We start from the raw sequence: 20463 nt of genomic DNA, 5'->3' as shown, positions 1-20463 counted from the left end.
CGTATCCCATCGACCTGGTATTACCAGCACAGCACTCTTCAGGTTTCAGTCTTACCTCTCACAAAGGAAGCAGTCTGAAGCGGTCTTTGCTTGGACCCATCATCTTCATCATCTACATGCCACCCCTTGGTCAGATTATCTGTCAACATTGTCTCACCTTCCACTTCTATGCTGATGATACTCAGCTCTCAGTACCAAACCACCCACTGCCTCTGCTCTCTTGCTCCCAAATCTCCTATTTGTCTCACTTCAATTGTCTTCTTCAATCGTTGTCTTTCCTTCTCTAGTCTCACTTTGGCAGTCTGGGCCACTGTTTGATTTCTCTCTATTATTTTTTTAATACTCCCTGTTTCTCTTTCTCTGCTCTTCCACTGACAGCTTCTGTCCTGCCATGCTTCCCTACAAAACAAAGTTTTAAATACGAGTGTCTTTATTGGGAGATTAACAGGGAATGGTTGCTAGCTAACTATGTGGTTGTTTAAATAAAAAAAGTGCTGTCTAGGACCTACTTCACCCATGAACCACACTTCTGTAGCACATCCCTGTTGTGTTCTAATGTTCTCATTAATTACTTGCTCACACTACTTTATTCCATACATATAAACAACTTTTGGAAGCACTTGTCAACTCTGTCAGCTTGAACGTCAACTCCGTCAGACATAAAATCTGACGGAGTTGACGTCTGATGGAGTTGACAAAATGGAATCCTTTTCCATCTTGACCCTGTCTTGTAAAGTGGAGCCATTTTGTTTTTTCCACAGTTGGTAGCTACATCTATAACCTAAACTAAACCTAAACTAACTTATTCCACAGTTCTTAACTAGGATTATCATAATGGGAAGACAGTGTTGACATATTAAAGCTGTGACTGTAGTGATATCAACATAGTTTGTTTAAAATATCATAAAATTGAAAACCTATCAGTCCAAGTGTTCTACGGTTGCATCAAACTAGAGCAGTAAGTGGGAAAGGGGTCCTCAGGGTAATAGCTCACCATGACATTTCATGATTTTTTTCAGGATAACAATCTGACGGAGTTGACAAAAAGTGAGTTTTTTTATGGAAAATATACTTTAAAGGTCCATTTATTTATTGTGTGATAAATCTTATTTAACATGTAATTTCACTTGATATTCATGTTTATGCATTTGTAGCATTTTTAAACACTTTTCTGGCAGTTTGACATTGTGAAGTCTTGCTGAGGACAGGTTAACTTACATGTACTTTCCAAGTATAGAGCCTCCTTTTTAACAAATTCTAATTAAATTATTTTAAGATGTATGAAAACAATTTCATGAGTATACACAGTTCCTTTAAATGTAACATTTGAAGTATTTTTATTAGTATTAATTTCTTGATTTTTAACGCAAATCAGACTTTTCGATATATCCTTTTCTTACCTTATCTCAAGAATCAGTGAGTAAGAATTGAAATTAAAAAAAAGAAACTCATGAAGTCTAAAGGCTAAATGTGAAGTGTTGCTCCAGTGTATCCTGTATGCTAGCTGTGTCATGTGGACCGAGATTAAAGCGTGGTTGTAATGTAACACCGCCACTGCCATTTTCTCTGTGTGTATTCGTTTTATATCGTAGGGATAAGGTAAAAGTGCTATTGTTGCAATTTAAGAAAAATTTGTGTTTAATGTTAAGAGGCAAGATACTTAGTAAGTGCAACACTACTACTGAGGTTAAAATGTTTAGTGTATTCTGAATTAATAATAACTATAAAATAGCAGTATTTCTTTTGGCAGAAAAAGATGGCGCCAGTGTTCATGGCAAGCACTCTGTCCTCGTCTTGTCTGCTTAGTTTGCTGTTTGCTATCATTCTATATATATGTTGTCAAGATGTCTCTGCTATACTTATCTATGATTGCCAAACACTTCTCAATATTTGGGCCTCTGAAGATGTACTTAGAAGGCATGATTTGAGAGATTATTGGACTAGTCCTCCTCCTTTCCTGGCGGATATACCAGCGCACCTGCGCTGTCCACCATGCTATTTTCCCTGAAAGAAGCGCTTCTGGCGACGGGGAAAGCGTGGAGGTGTGCTGGTCAGATACAAGGCTTACCTTGCATCCGCAAACGGGACGTGTCCTTACAATGGATGCTACACTCCTGCCGCACTGCGACTGCTGGAGGTGCGAGGCCGATGGCTCCGTCCCATTCTGCCTATCTGGACGGTTACCTCTGAGGCCGACCTTTTGATTCTACCTCATCATCCTACGCGGATTCGGGCCCGCAGATGTGGTGTGGAAACTTCGAACCTTCGCCCGCTGGATCATACGGCGCCTTTGGCCAGTGAGGATCGCAGTGTTCGTTTGGCTCTGATTAATGTTAGATCGTTAGCTAACAAGACGTTTCTGCTGAATGACTTCTTCACTTCAAGGGGGTTGGATTTTATGTTTCTGAGAGAAACCTGGCTTCATGCTGGTGAGTTCACTCCATTCTCTGAACTTCTTCGTCCCTGCTGTCACTTTCTCAACTTCCCTCGGAACACGGGCAAAGGTGGAGGGCTGGCGTCTGTGTACAAATCTGTCTTTCGTTGTCAGGAAATTCTGGTTGACAGCTGCTCCAGCTTTGAACTGCAACTATTTGAGGCAAGCTTTCCCACAACTGTGTTATGTGCGGTGGTGTATAGACCTCCAAAGTTTAACAAAGATTTTATTCAAGACTTTGCAGACTTTGTGGCTGGGATTGCTTTGAAATATGATCACTTTTTAATTATTGGTGATTTTAACATACATGTGTGCTGTGAATCCAAACTTAATCTTATTGACTCTTTTAATCTCACACAGTCTGTCCCGACTCATGAAAAAGGACATATTCTGGATCTTGTTCTGTCGTATGGTTTATGTGTAACCATAAGTGAAATATGTGACACATGCATTTAAGACCATCTACCTGTCTTATTTACTGTGGCTCTCCCCTGTTTGGAGATTTCTACCTGTGCTCCGGCATGCAATGTGCAATTAACCTTTTATCTGCCTCACAGTTTTCTGCTGCTTTTAAAAACTCATTGTTGTACAATCTCGATGGCTGCAACCTCAGTGTTGAGGAACTCGCCTACCAATTTGATTGTACTTGCACTGAGATATTGGACTGTATTGCTCCACTGAGGGAAAAACGCTCTAAACCACTTTCAGAGCCTTGGCTGAATGACACTACACGCTCTCTCAGACGTGCCTGTAGAATAGTTGAGAGAAAGTGGAAAAAGGACAAACTTCAAGTCTCATTTGAAATACTGCAGGATTGCAGATCTAAATACCAGAGAGCAGTAAAATCTGCTAAAACTAAATTTTTATCCCATGTAGTAGCAAATAACAGCCAGAGGCCTGAGGTTCTTTTCAACGTCTTTAACTCTCTTGTTAACCCTTGCGAATCAGACTGTATTGTGCCATCTACAATTTTATGTGGAAACTTCCTGAAATATTTTATAGACTAAATTGCCGGTCTTAGCTTTTCACCCACTACATTTACCAGTGACCCCTCTGTCCCCCCTGTCAGCCCAGCTGTCAGTTTGTCAGTTTGAGCCAGTTACATTCCCCCTTCTTTCTGACATAGTCAAGCAAATACGTCCTGCAAACTGCCCCCTTGACAGTATTCCTGCACGCTTTTTGAAAGATGTTTTTAACACTGTTGGATCAAGCATTGTCGCCTTGGGTAATACATCTCTCAGCTCAGGGTGTGTTCCAGCTGCTTTCAAACATGCAGTTGTGCAAAAGAACAATCTGGATACTTCAAACCTCTCTAATTTTAGACCTAGCTCTAATCTCCCCTTTTTGTCAAAAATCCTAGAGAGAGTGGTTTTTAATCAACTTCAATCATTTTCAGATGATTTTAGTATTTGTGAAAAATTCCAGTCTGGATTTAAGCCCCGTCACAGTACTGAAACTGCCCTTTTAAGAGTTTTTAATGATCTCCTTTTAGCTGTTGACTCTGGAAAACTGTTTTGGTGCTTTTAGATTTGACTGCTGCCTTTGATATGGTTAACTACTCCATTCTCTTATCCCGACTCGAACAGTGTGTCGGCATTAGGGGCTCAGCCCTCTAATGGTTTCAATCATATCTGGTGGATAGAAGTTTCTCTGGTCACCTCGTTGAATTTTCTTCATGCTAAATGCTCCGTACTTGTATAGCGCCTTTCTAGGCTTTTCGACCACTCAAAGTGCTTTTACACTACATCTGCATTCACCAGTCACACACATTCATACACTGAGCCTAAGTGCTCAAACAGAAACTAACATTCACACTCACTCATACACTGGCGGAACAGCCGCCAGGGGCAAATCGGGGTTCAGTATCTTGCCCAAGGACACTTCGACACGCAACAAGAGACAGGGATTGAAACGCCGACCTTCCGATTAACGGCCAACCCGCTCTACCTCCTGAGCCACAGCCACCCCAAAAATGCAGACAAGGAAATGCTGCCCCTCTTTCTTGTGGGGTCCCCCAAGGGTCCACTTTGGGCCCCATGCTTTTTTCACTGTACATGCTGCCATTGGGGTCCATTTTCAAAAAACACAACATCTCCTTTCATTGCTTTGCAGACGACATACAAATCTTACAAATCTTATTTACCTGTAAAATCTAATGACAAAGCTGCAACTCAGTCCTTGCTCAACTGCCTCAGAGATCTTAAAATATGGTTGAATCAGAACTTTCTCTGTCTGAATGAAAGTAAGACTGAGGTTGTTGTGTTCAGTCGACCTGGGGATTTAAGTGCTTGTATAGATGTTCTTGGTACTTTAGGAACATATAGTCGTCCATTTACCAACCAGTTTCTTTCAGCTGAGAATGCTGGCCAAAGTCAAGCCCTACCTACCACGCAAAGACTTTGAAAGAGTAATACATGCATTTATAACGTCTCGTCTCGACTACTGTAACTCTTTGTATGTTGGAGTGGATCAGTCATCACTCCATCGGTTAGTCCAGAATGTACAGTTAGTCCAGAATGCAGCAGCTCGACTTCTAACAGGAACTAAAAAGCGTGAGCACATTACCCCTTTTTTAGCCTCACTCCACTGGCTTCCTGTCCGCTTGAGGATTGATTTTAAGATTTTATTGCTTGTTTTTAAAATTTTAAATGGGTTGGCACCTTCTTATTTATCAGAACTTTTACATGGACACACTCCGGTCAAAGCACTGAGGTCATCCAATCAGATGCTCCTTGATGTCCCCAAATCCAGGTTAAAAACTAAAGGTGACCGAGCCTTCTCAGTAGCTGCTCCTAATCTTTGGAATACTTGATGATCGATTTGGGAGGGACTGAAATTAGCATAGGAGTCCTCTGTTACTTTGTGACTTGATAATGAATTTAGAGCTGATGGAATCAGATAAAAAGGGATTCTGTGGGAACACTATTAAATGTTCAGTTTCAATACCATATACCAGAACAAGGTCTAGGGTGTGGTTAAAACAGTGAGTTGGTTTATGAACACTTTGAGAAAAGCCAATTGAATCTAATAGAGAAATAAATGCAACGTCACATGAATATTAAAATCCGCTACAATAATAACTTTATCCGTTTTAAGGACTAAAGTTGACAAAAATTCAGATAAGAATTCAGAGTACGGACCAGGTGCTCGGAATACTATAACAAAAAGAATTGGTTGCAGTGATTTCCAACTTGGGTGTGAAAGACTAAGAACAAGGCTTTCAAATGAGTTATAATTTAGTTTAGGTTTAGAGCTGATTAATAACCTAGAGTCGAAGATAGCTGCAACTCCACCTCCTCGGCCTGTGCCTCGAGGAATGTGAGTATTAATATGACTGGGAGGGGTGGATTTATTTAGGCTAACATATTCTCCATCACCCAGCCAGGTTTCAGTAAGACAAACTAAATCAATATTATAATCCAATATTAATTCATTTACTAGTACACTTTTATAGGAGATAGATCTGATGTTTAAGAGTCCACATTTAATTTTCCTATTCTTTTGCACTATAGCACTTGTGGTTTTAATTTTTATGAGGTTTTTATGCACAGCTCCTCTTCTGTTTACCTTTGATTTAAATAATTTCAGTGGTCTTGGGGCAGACACCATCACTATGCTATGACTAGCTAACTCTTGAAATGGAGGAGAAGAGAAGTGTGTTAGACTACGACTCTGCGTAGTGTGTTGGGTGGGTCTCAACTCTGGATTGTCATGGATTTGGTCCGCTAATAAACTTGCCCAGATTTCTAGAAATGAGAGCTGCTCCTTTCCAAGTGGGATGGATGCCCTCTCTCCGAATCAGACCAGGTCTTCCCCAGAAAGTCTGCCAATGATCTACAAAGTCCACATCGTTTGCTGGACACCACCTCGACAACCAGCTGCGAAATGATGACATGTGGCTATACATGTCATCACCAGTTTTGGGCAGTAACACGTTACTGTAATAACATTACTTTTCCCACTAACTAAGTAGTGTAACTAATTACTTTTCTAAAACGGTAATATTATTACTAGTTACTAAGGCAATAACGCTGCGTCACTCGTCAGTGAACACACCATCTTTGACGTAAATCCGCAACTGTGCGGCAGCTCAGCGGCACCAGACTTTGTTGTTCATGTCGCTGATAGTCAAACACTAAAGGAAGAATGTAGAACGAGGGAGAGAGCTGGGAGACAGCTGCCATTATTGTGTCACAGTCTAAGATGCAAAGAACATTGTTGTCTATTATAAACTCTGTGCGACCAGCAAAAAGCTTTCAACCACGAACATTTCTACATGATTTATTGAAGCATCTGCTGAAGCAGCACAGCAACGTGAAACTTGCAGAAAGAAACTCCGGCAGCTACTGTAACTGATGCTTGGACTCGTCGGGAGTGGCGTTAACTTAACGTTTTGTAACTACTGAATACTGCTCTTATATACAAGCTACATGTGCAGTAAAAACGCTGTTTAATAGTCGGGATTTATTTGCTTTATTTTTTTTATTTCAGCCGGTGGCGTTAAGAAACGTTAGGCCTAAGCTCTATGCTTTGTAAAAACCACACTCCTTGCTGCTGTTATGGATATGATGTTAGTTAAAAAGTCAGGGGAGACTTCTTTGTTTGGGTGTGAAGGGGGTGGTAGTGAAAGCAGTGTTTCCCATAATTAGCCAATAATTTGGATAATTATCAACGCATCCCTGGGGCCCGCTGCAATTAACTATGGCCGCTGGCTTCTCTAACTTCACGTTTCTCAAAATGGAACTGCCAGTGATCAAAGTTTGTTTCTCAGCGACTACTGGGGACTGGCTAGCTACAGTGGCTAATGTCTGATCTACCAAGGTGCGGAGCCGGACTTCTAAATCACTGAGCCTCGCCTCCATGTCTACAAATAAACTACACTTGTTACACGTACCATTACCACTAAAGGAGGCAGAGGAGTAACTGAACATCTGACACACCGAGGGAAAGTAGGAGAGCTCGAGGGAGAAGGAGAAGCCATTGCTAGCTGCTAAGCTAAAGTCGCTCACAGCTAAGCTAAAGTACGGCAGCGTTAACCACCAAAACTTTATGAGTTAGCCACCAAAACAACTATGAGATTAAACAACAGTCACTAAAAGATGGAAAGAACTGTGAGTGCATAGGCAAAACTATTGTAAGAATAAGTGTTTAGCCGACAGTTGGCCGCTGTAATGACAAATCAAACAAATTTAACTGGTATTTAGCGAGAGCAGCAAAACACGCTACCAACACACAAGCGCCTGAAACGAAAATGAGTCAATACGCTTAACGCGTCATGTTAGTCCCTGGTGTATAAATGTTTGGTGTTTCTATTCAGTCCCTGTCTGGTCAGTGTAGCGTGTGTATGCTCTGTCATGTATTTGCTGATTGTGGAGTATCCAGTGTATGTGTTCTGTAAGATTCTGGATTGTCTGCCTGTTATGGACTTTCTCTGCACCAATCTGTGTACGCCTTGTATTGCAGAAGTGTTAATAAAATCCCTGAACTTAGTCTCTGCTCTAGTGTCTTACGTTTGGGCTCTGTGTCCTGCTACTCACTCATTCTGCAAATCGTGACAAAATGTTATTGCACTTGCGTGTGTATATAGCAGTACATTTAAATTAAAAGTGCGCAATACACTACTTTAGAATCCATCGTCAACCACTTATTCTGCATACAGGGTCACAGGGGGGATGAGCCAATCCCAGCTGACATCGGGTGAAAGGCGGGGTACACTCTAGACAGGTCGCCAGTCCATCGCAGGGCCACACATAGACAAACAACCACTCACACCTAAGGAAAATTTTGGAGACACCAATTAACCTGGCCTGCATGTATTTGGAAGCCAGAGCACCTGGAGAGAACCCACGCAGACAACATGCAAACTCCACACAGAAAGGCCGGGGTGACCGGGATTTGAACGCACAACCTGCTTGCTATAAGGTGACAGTGCTAACCGCTGTACCACTGCACCACCCTACTTTAGAATTCATTATTCAATTTTGCGTGTAACAATGCGATTAATCGCAAGAAAATCATGCGATTAATCGGGATTAAAAATTATAATTGTTGCCCAGCACTACTTTTAACCTTTATGACATTTCAGATGCCGTGCTCTAAAGTAAGAGTAAAGTAAGTAAACAGCCTACCTGACAACGGACACCTAGTGGACCATCAGGGAGACATTCAGTAATTTGAATTTGAATCACATAACCCACCTTTAAAGGACAGGGACAAAAATGCTTTGCAAGGAAGCAACTGAAAAGAAAAATCACCTGTATATTGAGTGATTATTAAACTGCAGACCACAAGGCCGACTTTGAGCACAGAGCAGGTTTATGAACATAGTCTATATGTTATTCTGTCTAGGGATCCAGCATACTGCCTTTCAAATATGTATGAGTGGAACATACTATAAACATAAGGCTGATTGTTTGTCCCTTTTCATGTTTGAATCTGTCTCTTGTTTTGGTTTTCTTCCCTTTTTTGTGAATATTTGGATGAATGCATTATGTGTATGTTGCTTATGACAGAATAAAATCAAATGTTTGGTGTGCTACAATAATAGTTGCAAAACCAAAGGACATAGTGAAGAGAAAGTACAAATATACAAAGATCAGAAGAGGACAGTTTAGGACTTTTGTCAAGGGCATCTTGGTAATGTGGACCTTACACATGTTGGGTGACATATTTTTGCAGGTTAATATGTCATTATTGCAGTATGACAGAAACAGTAATAAGAATGCAAAATGCCACAGCTCACAAGCCTGAATATAAATGCATTGTAGTTTTGCCCATACCACCACTAACATTACAGTTAATACTACAAATCAGTAATTTTCATCGTGCCATAATTCCATTCTGAAATTGTAGCAGATACACTACAGAACACACTATTAGAAGAGCTGAAGACAACACATCTTTAAATGTTTCTGCTACTGGATAGACCTACAGCCAGTCTGAGCAACAAAACGTACACTAAAAGGGCACTAAGATGTGTTTCTAAAAACATTTGACGTGGAAAATTGACAATGCAGAAACAGAATCTTGAATGATGAATTTGATCAATGGACTGGACGCAGGACGAGAACTACAACCAATTAGAGCAGCGAAACAGTCAGTCATCATATCAAACCTGCGCGATATTACAGTTTTTTACAACAGCTTACAGTCATTTTCAACTATGTCTTCTTTTTTCAAAACTACACACTATTCCCCAAACTGCCTCAGATTTCCTTCAAAATGAACACTGCATTCAAAATGCCATAAACACATCCCAAAATTAAGCATTGGCATCAGATGGCAAACACTTAATAGTAAATTATTGGCTATACCATTTACACACTGTTGTTCTAAATCTAAAGCTCCTTTGTCTTTCATAGGCTTATGTATATTTCCATACAATGTTCTAGAGTGAAAGTAATCTGCAAAGAGGTGCTGTAAAGTTCACCGTAAACACCAACGCAATGTTGAAACAGAAGATTTATTGGCCATTTGGCCATTATTTGGCCAAACATTTATTCATTTAGCTGACGCTTTTATCCAAAGTGTCAGAGGTCGCACGCCTCTGGAGCAACTAGGGACATACTGGTATCTCACAGTGGATTTGAACCCGGGTTTCGCACACCAAAGGCATGTGTCTTAGCCACTGCCACATCACCACTGTGAAACATTGCAGTTGTAACAGTAGCACAGTGTTGTATCCAGCAGCATACAAGAAAAGGAAACCATAAACATATGTAAACCAAAATTATCATTTTTACTTTTATTGCTAAAAATTAGGGCTGTTCCAGACTAAGGATTTACATAGTCGAATCAGAATCATCAAGTCCTGCCTATAGTCGACTGATAGTCGAATCATGTGTGTTTTTGTGCGCGGCAATTATGAGCGCAGGAGGGTTACACACGGTAGCTCTGCTTTAATCTTGAGAAGCTGCAGAGCTGCAGTCTCTATTCATTCAATTTACACTAAATTTCCAGCTAAACAGAGGCTAACCCTTTTCTCTCTCTGAGCACCCCCATATCGCCAAAATGGCATGATCCTTGTTCCACCATGAAGCTTTGACTGTGAGATTGACAGTCGAATCGGGCTCTCGCCCATCGAAGCATCAAATCTTCGACTATGGGGGGTCAGCCCTACTAAAAACGAATACTTATACAATACTTACAATACCGTCCTGCTGAAATAACCATTAGATTGATGCAACCTGTTCTAATTTCTGAAGTTTGTGTGGCCCTGAACCCATCAGTGATGGCTCTCCTTCCTTCTATTCTTTGTCCTCATCCTCTTCCAGTCCTCCTCCTCCTCCTCTTCCTCCTCCTCTTCCAACTCTTCCTCCTTGGACTTGTCCTTGTTGTCGTCCCCTGCCTCTCCCTTCTTCTCCCCTTGCTCTCTGTCCATTGTTGGCATCCATTGTTCAAAACTAAAGCAGTGATTGGTTAGTGCTCAGTAAAGCAGTTAGTGTTTGCACATGTGAGGAGTGGGGGTGAGACCTGGTGAAGAAGTGTTCAGGCATTGAGATTTGTGGTGAGGTTTTGCTCTTTGAGTGAGAGGTTTCAAAAATTGTATGAATTGTATAAAATTTTGTCTGTAAGCGTAAAAAAGCACTGTAAATACAATTGCGATTGGCCAGACCTCATCAAGGACAAGTGGAAATCTCTCTGACTGGGAGAGGGACTAGATGTATTTGCCAGAGAAAATAAAACATTTGCTGATTTTAATTTATTTCTTGTGCATTTCTATTGTGAGAGTAAAACCTCAGATTCCTGTTCTCATTGCTACTAGATATATAATACAGAAACAAAGTTGCAAAAGGCCAATAGCTTTTCAGTAAAGGTCTCATTTGTTATTCTATATCTTTTGTTACCTGTTTAGCTGTTTGCTGACTCAGCTCAAAAGTTTAGCAGTAGCAATTTTTTAGGATAGAAAGGTCAACATCAGCCAATGTCAAATAAAATGAATAAATTTGTAGAGTTGATAAAAAGGTTGTGTGGGGAGAAGAAGGACACACAGCTCAGTCATCTGCACACAGCTGTTTATCAACCAAAGCAGAGACACCTAAGATTTTTCAACTTGATGCTCTGTCCTGGAGCTGAAGATACAGTATCGATCAGCTGGAACCTGCAGAGAAGTTCATATCTCACATCTGAGGCAGTACCCCTGTGTGAAAAACAGGACCAATAAAACTTTAATGTCTGCCAATCCTTCTTGCTACAACTACACTTGCTGTCCTGTTGTAGTTGCTTTCGTGCTGTTTCTGCCTGCATTATTTTTAGAGACATTTCTCTTATTTACTTATTGATAATTTTCTTCTTTTTCCTGCTCCTCTTTGCCTCCTTTTACATCTTCATTTCACAGAAATCTTGAGCAGGAAAGCCATGTATTGTCATGATAAGAAAAATGAATTTAAGAAACATGTATTTATCAGTTCATTACAAATTACCTTAATAAACCTACAAGCGAAGACAACTAAACTCATGCCGAATGTTAAGAATAAATATATATAAATTATTAAATAATATAAAATTAAAGTTAGTAAAAATGCAAGTACCCATAATATAAATCATTACATTTAAGTTGAAGACTTGGTTATAGGTTAGGCTAAATCTCCAGGAAATTAATGTATATCAATATGTCTTCTGAAGTGATGAAAACATGACTGTGTGTGTGTGTGTGTGTGTGTGTGTGTGAGAGAGAGAGACTGGGATACTGTGTGAGTCACTGACAGGAGGTTAAATAACATGGCTTTGACCTTTCACTTTTGAATTATATTGGGCAGGAAACAAGCGTGTTGGCAGAATGTGATGTCTTTCTGCAGCTGACTGCTGCACTCAATCTGTCCCTCTAATATATACTAGAGTTTTATGCTGTCTGTTGGCTTTCACAGTTTCATCATAGAGTGACACACAGGTTACAGCCTGGGGGTTCTTAGAAACGTGGAACACTGACAATAAACAACTTAAGACAAAACAAGAATAAAAGATAAGAGGTAAAAGAGAAGGAGGCTAATCTTATAAAGTGATGTGATCTAGTGATGGTAAAACCAAACGTATGTCATGATATGTGGTGGGTGTTTTGGTTACCACTGATGTGTTGCACGTAACCATTTTAGGTTAGCTTGTTATCTTAACTGACTTCCCAAGTACAAACTCTAGCCCCTAGCTATTATGGTAACTGGTTAGCTAGCCTCCTGGCATTCTGACAAGATGAATAGAATAGAATAGAAAATAAGTAATAAGCAATCAGCTTTTTTAAAAATGTGGTTCTTTGTTTATAACCAATGTGAAGAATTCAAATCTGTGAATGTCAAGTAGGCGAATACAAAAGCTTTAATTTTGCACCAGACAGTTTAACTATTAACTGAACTATTGTCATTACATTGCACTTAAAGTGCAATTGCAGATTAAATAATGCAGTAAGAAAGAAGTAAACTGTGAAAGACAGGCTTGTAATCTATATGTCTAATATGTCTTTCTCTCTTAATTCACATGTTCTAGAGGGGTCAGATGTCAGTCCTTCAAAAATCTGAAGGGACATGAATAAACTTCCTTGTCCAACCACCCTCAGACTAAGAGGACTGAGTGTTAAGAGGCCAATGTCACGCTTGGTATTCATCCTAGAGGCTGGGAAGGCATTACAAACACGAAAGCGGGCTTCAACACTTGACTCAACATCCAACAACGACCCCCTTGGCTCTTCCAATGAGCCATTGATCATGCGATCAATGATGCATTATCCTCGCGGTGACCCAAGATCATCGGGGAGGCACATATACATCGAGTGGCACAATAACAACTCATTAACAGACCATCTGACATTCACCATTGGTCCGCCACCAAACACCCAGGGGAAAGAGGCTGGGGACAGTGATTGATACACACTGTCGTCTCTGCAGCCACATGAAGAAAGAAGGAAAAATGGAAACAAGAAGGAGAGTTTTAGCTCTGCAGTAACCCCAGGCTGTGTTTCAAATGTCACTTCTTTAATTAGAGATGCCAAAGACAATGCAGTGAGGATGAAGAGGATGAAGAGGATGAAGGGTCTGATCTAATCAAGACAGCTGCCTCCACTGACTTGCTCTCTGCGCACCACTCTCCAGCATTTTGTTCGCCGTCGGGCTCCTCGTCAGCTTTGTTTTAAACTGAGTTTTTTGCCCTGGCGAGGAGTTAAATGTTTCAGGCAATTATTGTTCTGTCTTCCTCTCCATCTTCATCAGTGAATACTTCCACAATCGTTCTGTTGACAGGGACGGAAAGATGTCATACATGGAAACAACTGATGAGGGTTAGCATTATAATGTACAACAAGATCCATGTATTATTCTAGTTCTGCATTGTGATATGGAGTGAAGGTTTATCTTCAAAATGATTAAAGTGAGGTCTAAATTATAGTAACTTATGTGCTCTCTCTACTTTATTTCCGAGTTTGACGCGAAGTTATGTCCATCATGCATTTTTCAGGAAATCAAACGTGTAATTGTCATTGTAACCCACGTAGCCTAAGCCTAGACTACAGTGAAGAATCAACATCCGCTTCCCTGCCCCATAAAAAACACACCAATTTTAATTTTACTATTCTATTTTTAATATTCCCATGAAGCCTTGCTGTTGCTACTCTCCCTAAGAGTGGCCGTCCTGCCAAGATGAGTGCAAGAGCACAGCACAGGGTGCTCAATTGTTAAGGTAAGGTTAAGGAAAAACCTAGAGTGTCAGCTGAAATCTCTAAAACATGCTAACATCTCTGTTGATGACTCTGATATGTTAAACACTAAACAAGAATGGAGTTCACGGGAGGAAGCCACTGTTGTCCAAAAAACATTGCTGAACATTTGCAAAAGAGCACCTGGATGTTTGACAGCACTACTGGCAAAATATTCTGTGGACAGATGAAACCAAAGTTCTTTGAAAAGAACACACAAACCAATGTGTGGAGGAAAAAAGACACAGCACACCAACATCAAAACCTCATCCCAACTATGAAGTATAGTGGAGGGGGAATCATAATTTGGGGCTGCTTTGCTGCCTCAGGGCCTGGAAGGGTTGCTATCATCAACAGAAAAATTTATTCCAAAGTTTATCTGTCCGCCAATTGAAGCTCAACAGAAGATGGGTTGTGTAAGAGAACAACGACCCAAAGCACTGAAGTAAATCAAAAACAGAATGGCTCCTGCAGATGAAAATATGCCTTCTGGAGTGGCCAAGTCAGAGTCCTAACCTCAACCCGAGATGCTGTGGCATGACTCAAGATAATATTGCTAAACTGAAACAGTTTTTTAAAGAGGAATGATCCAAAATTCCTCCTGACTGTTGTTCAACTACACAAAAGGTTTGGTTGAGGTTATTGCTGCCAAAGAAATGTCAACCAGTTATTAATTCACAAAATGTGATCACATTTTATGACCAATTTATGCAGAAATCCCGTTAACTGGTGGTTCACATACTACAGTACAATGTACTCCACGTCAAATGTGTAAAGGTAAAGTTACAGAGTTACAGGGCTGCATTCCGTAAACTCAAACATGGCAATGTCACAGAGAACAATCCCTTTACATTCATTACATTTAACCATTACAGTCACACTCAGAGTGATTCAGCTGCTCTCTGTGATTGTACAAAGCTCTTCTTCATGGATGTTTCCAGTGATCTTGTTATTAAAGTTGTGGAATTAATTTGTTGAGAAGAACAACATTCTTGATTGGCATGCATATGTTGAATAAATTATCCACAAAGGCAGCTCTCCAGAGTGACTGGTTAAATGTTGGGAAGAGACAAAGTACTGAAGCCTGGTAACAGGGCAGGCATTGTTTTCTGTTGTATATTAATATGGTCTAGTATAGTATAGTATGGTAGACTTAAAAACAGAAACACTGAGTGCAGAATAAAATCACTTCAATATACAGCCTATTATGATACAAATTTCAACATATAATGTTGTAAATAAAAATGTGAAAAGAAATAAGCTTTTAAGAAATCTTTTTAAAGTGTGTGAATAAATCCAAAATAGTAACCTTAACTCTTAAGAAAGGGGTGTCCGTGCGCATGTGTGGCTGTAGAGTATGTGTGTGTGGCAGAAGAGGAACGAGATGTCCACACCTTGCGGGGCGTTCGGATCATTGATTACCAGTGATTCACCACACAAAGAATATTATATAGATTTTAAACAGTAGCCTTGGAGTAGACCTGCAAGGAACTGCAACGTGCATGCAGTTGTCGGCTGCACGTCATGCGTGCAAAACAGGAGAGCAGAGAAAAAATGGTCAACACTAAGCCTTAGTTTAGCTATCAGTCGACTGTAGGCAAGACTTGACAGTTCTGATTCGACTATGTAAATCCTTTGTTGGGGACAGCCCTAGTGTATACTATATAATACTTATGCTATATACAATTGTTCCTGAAATGTTCACTTGCGTAATGTCAATGTAGTGCCAGTTGGCATAAGATTGTACAAAATAATTTTTTTCTGGTCACTAAATTAATGGATTAGTCGAGTACGCAAGTGTTAAAGTTTCACAATTATAAAACTTGTTCATTATGCATAATTGCAAAGTGTACTGTGCAGATGTGATGGGTGTGGTAATGTGTTATTGTGCAGTGACAGCAAAGGTCTGCAGAGGTTAAATCTTAGGGAAGTAGTCTGTGGGATAACAATACTTTTTCCTTTGATCAGACCCACCAGCGTCCTTAATGAGGTGGCGGTGGTAGCTGCGGTGCAGTCCGCCGTCTCCCATGGATACAAGTAGCTCTAAATCAGTGAAATGAAAAAGTCTGACACTGTAGGGAGGGCTGTAAAATCTCCCTCCCAGACGGCTGAATTGAATCACGGTGAACAAATTGCAAAAGTTCAAACACAGACATCTCAAGGAGTTTTTAGAGGAAGTAGATTCATGCTGTAATAATAACAAAAGAGATGGCCTTCAGAAGAAACTGTATGAGCCATTGCTGGTGAGCACATTTTTCTGCGGACCAAACCACAGGATAGCAGCTTTAGAGATGTTCTCTATTATGATGGCATATTGGGGACATTGTATAGGTAAAAAATATATAATTTACATCTTACGAAAAGAAATATTACAATTTATCTGAAATAAACTCACAAATGTTCAAGTAAAAACGTGAATATTCTATGAAATTATACAGGCATTGCGAGAAAGAAAATACTATTTTTCAGATGTGCTTGTGTTATTAAAGGTTCTGTACTCTAATTAAAGCAGTGGATTGTAATAAAAGCAGCCATCACAAACTTTCACCAACCAGTATTATGAGATCCCTCCAAAGACATTCAAAGACCAATTGGTAAAAAACTGGGGAAGACATTTATAAATAACTAAGATGTGACACATGCTTTCAAGTGGCTTTGTTGCAGTCCCTTGTATCCACCTAACTGTCTGAAAGCTCCACCTCTTCTCTTATGTCTGCACTGATTCTTGTCTTGTATTATTGAGTGAAAAAAACTCAAAAACTTTTATCTGATGTTTTCTGAGTTTTTCCTCTGAATATTATCCCTCTTTCCCCAGCAGCTTAATTTATTTTTTAAAACCTACATTGGCCCTAATATGCCATCATAATAATATGCACATTTTCTTTGCAAATGTACAAAATACTAAGAAATAAGAGACACATAAAGCATACTGTCAGACAGTTAACTGTAATAAAGCAGAGAGTGGCACAGCTGTGAAACAGATATTTCCACTGAATAGAAGCTGTTTTCATAGTATTCAGCATAGAAAGCAACCTGTAATTTCCAATGATGGAGTTTGAATCCAAACTACAAAACTGATGCTAGGCAAAGCATCACTGTATGTTTTCAGACTGATTGGCTGTTAACATTCACATCATCATGCACATTCATTTAGACAGGAAGCGCAATTTAATGAGTGAAGAATGCACTCAGGCTTTGGACTGCCTTTATTTAGTTCCTTCCTTATTGTTAGTCCCATCTTTTGATAAAGATCCTGTCCCAACACCTGTCAATCTTCACGAACTGTCATCCATCCCATGGTTTAGTTAAAGGGTCACACGTTTCCAAGTCTATCTTAATACCAAGTCTATCTTAATACAACACTCACACGTCTGTATGTACATTTAATGGTTTTTCTTCCATGCTGTTACGACTGTGGTCATAATTTGTAAACTTTGGGATATGTACAGTGTTTATTGATTCCTGTCCTGTTTCTTATGTAAATAAGTCTGTCCCATAACGTCATTATGATTGGTGGCTTATGTCTCTGCTCGGCGGGGGATTGGTGGCTGCGGTTCCAGCTGGTGGGGGATGATTGGCTGCTCCTGTAGGCAGAAAGCAGAGAAGATGGCAGCGGCTGGCTGGGGCATCTTGGCATCTTCCTCCTCTCCCAACAGGCCACTGTTTGATCTTGTGTAATAGTGTAAGTTGTGTTTATGTGGCTCCTTGGGACTTGGGGAAGATGGGGGTAGTTTCATGTTACGTCTAGGCCTCTAGACTGAGCGTAACACTTGCAATCATCCCTCCTGTCCATACTGGATACAAAGAGATCCCTTCCTAAAGCATTCTTCAAAACTTAGTCTTCAGTATGGAATTTCCTCTTTGTGCTTCAAAAGAAAACAGACATTGCAGAGGGACGGCTAATGAGTGTCTACACAAGAGGCATTTCAGTCATCTGTCTCACTTCTGAAGGAACAGATAACTATTTTTGTCAGAATGTCAACATGATTATAGTGCTTTCTATCTGCTTTCTGCCTTTGTCATATACTAACTCTCTTGTCATTTCAGATCCTGCTACCACTCCCTCCTGACGGTGGAGTTTGGATCAATCAGGGCTATATTAACTTGGTCACAGTTAAGTACTACAATAGCTGGAATAAAGTTACATACAAATGTTTTCTGAACTCACCAGGTAGTTCAACCTCCTCGCTTTCTTTTTTTCTCCCAGCAATGTCCAATGTCTGCGTGCCAAACGGCAATAACAACACTGGAACCGAACGCTCGCTTCGCTTTTGGTCTGAAAGCACCTTTACTAGCCTGCCTGTTCCTTACCTCTGCCTGTTTCAGACCCACAGTAAAATGGAACTTTGCTCTGTGCTGCTGCACTGCTTACATGTAGCTTCCACTATCAGGCTGCTAAAATGTAGAATGTGTAATTCCTCTCCACATGCTCCAAACAAATAGAAAGCAGCATTTTACCTCCTCCTCCCCGTCGGCCGGGCTACTCTCTAAGCAATTCTTGTCAAGGTTTGTCTTGTGTGCAGGCAGGAACACAGACCTAAACACAGGACACAGAGGCACGACAGGTACAGTTTCCGAGTATTTATTAAAGTCCAGAACTCAACAAAACTAAACAGCAGAAACAGGCAGGCAATAAAGCAAGCAAGCAAGCAAGACACACAGCAGTGGATCAACATACCTACATACAGCGAACCAGCAAAAGCTACACAGAAGCAACAAACATTTAAGCACAGGCTAATGAGGAGGGCAGGAGCACAAACAGGTGATACCAATAATGACAGCAGAGAGACAGACAGGCAGGGTGATGAACTGTCAGAAACAGACAGATACTAACAGATGCAAAATACAAGACCACAGACTATATAACAGATACCTAACTGATAAATGAATAAACTCAGAGAACTAAACTGAACAGATGACAGGACAAACATGCAGATACAAAACCAAACCCTCAGAATCAAAACCCAAAAACACAGCACTCAGGACAGGATCGTTTTCAATTCTGCTCTTCTGCTTTTCAAATCATACATAACGTTAGAGCTTATCTTTATAATAACTTCATAAAATAAGCTTTTTATGTCTTCCTGGATAGCTTCTCCTTCAACAGCAAAGTTAAAGGATCATCGCCTTGTGTGATGATCTGAAGGGAAGGGGCTTCTCTCCCACCTCCTCTGTGTGTCCTCTGCTCATTCTGTTTAGACACAACTGACAAATATGTGGAATAAGTACGTCATTTAAATAAAAACAATCTCAAACAGCAGTGATACTATTTCTAACAGTTATAGTTAAAGTGCAGACTTATATCAGAATCAATCATGTATATCATTTGTATAATTTATATCATTCATAGTATGCTTCACTCACAGCTGTACCTAAACTGGCTCACACCGTTTGAACAGCCCAAACATGACTTCTGAAGGGAAGTGGCCAGGGCTTCGCAGCGCTTACCCCTCCCGCGTGTCCCCATACAATAACAGTTTCACACCCAGTCTGCCCAGTCAGACAGGGAAGATCAAGTGGTGGCAGGACACAAAAAAGTAGAGGTAGTGGAGGAAGAGCAGCTGGTGGAGCAGCATTGATTGATAAGCCCCCAAGGGCAGCTCTACTTCAATGTCCACTCATGTTTGACTGAGGGCAGACTGAATGCTACAGTGACTCGCTATCACATATCGAAGCACAAGTTTTACAAGACAGGATGGGCTAGAGCTAGTATAACATGCTACACAGGTAAAACTATTACTTCAAACACCAGTTACAACCTTCTACTAAGAAAAAATCTTTAAACATCCAAAGATATTCACAATTAAAAAACAAGAAAAAAGTCAATCAAGCCAACAAAAAATAGTTTTTTTTGTCAAAGACAGAAACAGTCAATGTTTTACAAAAAGTAAAATGAAAAAAAATATTGCTAGTGGGAGTGTTATTATACTCGATCACCCAACCCATAATTTCTCAAATATTCGATAGCAAATCATTTGATACTGCCAAAGGTGAAATATACCTGCTACATGTCAGTGCTGATGGAGCTATATATTTTTATATATTTATTTATGTCGACTGTATGTTTGTCTACGTTTGGCACCTAATCACCACAGCAAATTCCTCATATGTGTAAAACACTACTTGGCAATAAAGCTCCTTCTGATTCTGTCCAAAGTTTCAGACAGCCGTGCTTTTTTCGTTTGGCTGGAAAAGCAGGGGGCATGTGTTATATGCTTAAATGTCATCCCCACAGATCATACAACCTGAGTATACTGAATACTTTCTTGGGCAAGAAAGACAACCAGGGTCCTCCAGTTTTAGGTACATTACAATTAAACTCGTGGAACATTTCTCCCAAAATAGAGATTAT

At 40.2% G+C, this 20463-nt stretch overlaps 1 long non-coding RNA gene across 1 annotated transcript; it reads right to left on the bottom strand.

Annotated features, from left to right (window-relative positions):
- Nucleotides 1-17038: 17038 nt before the first annotated feature.
- Nucleotides 17039-18641, bottom strand: LOC119901677. Its single transcript, XR_005444230.1, has 2 exons — nucleotides 18570-18641; nucleotides 17039-17977 (listed from the first exon to the last, which is right to left on the bottom strand). It is a non-coding gene; the product is annotated as an uncharacterized LOC119901677 (long non-coding RNA).
- Between the last annotated feature and the right edge of the window lie 1822 nt (nucleotides 18642-20463).

The sequence above is a fragment of the Micropterus salmoides genome, unplaced genomic scaffold (assembly GCF_014851395.1).
Source record: "Micropterus salmoides isolate LMB-PRFRI ecotype aquatic unplaced genomic scaffold, ASM1485139v1 Ms_hic_scaffold_14, whole genome shotgun sequence".
Taxonomy (NCBI): Eukaryota; Metazoa; Chordata; class Actinopteri; order Centrarchiformes; family Centrarchidae; genus Micropterus; species Micropterus salmoides.
This window is presented reverse-complemented; position numbering and strand designations above follow the sequence as displayed.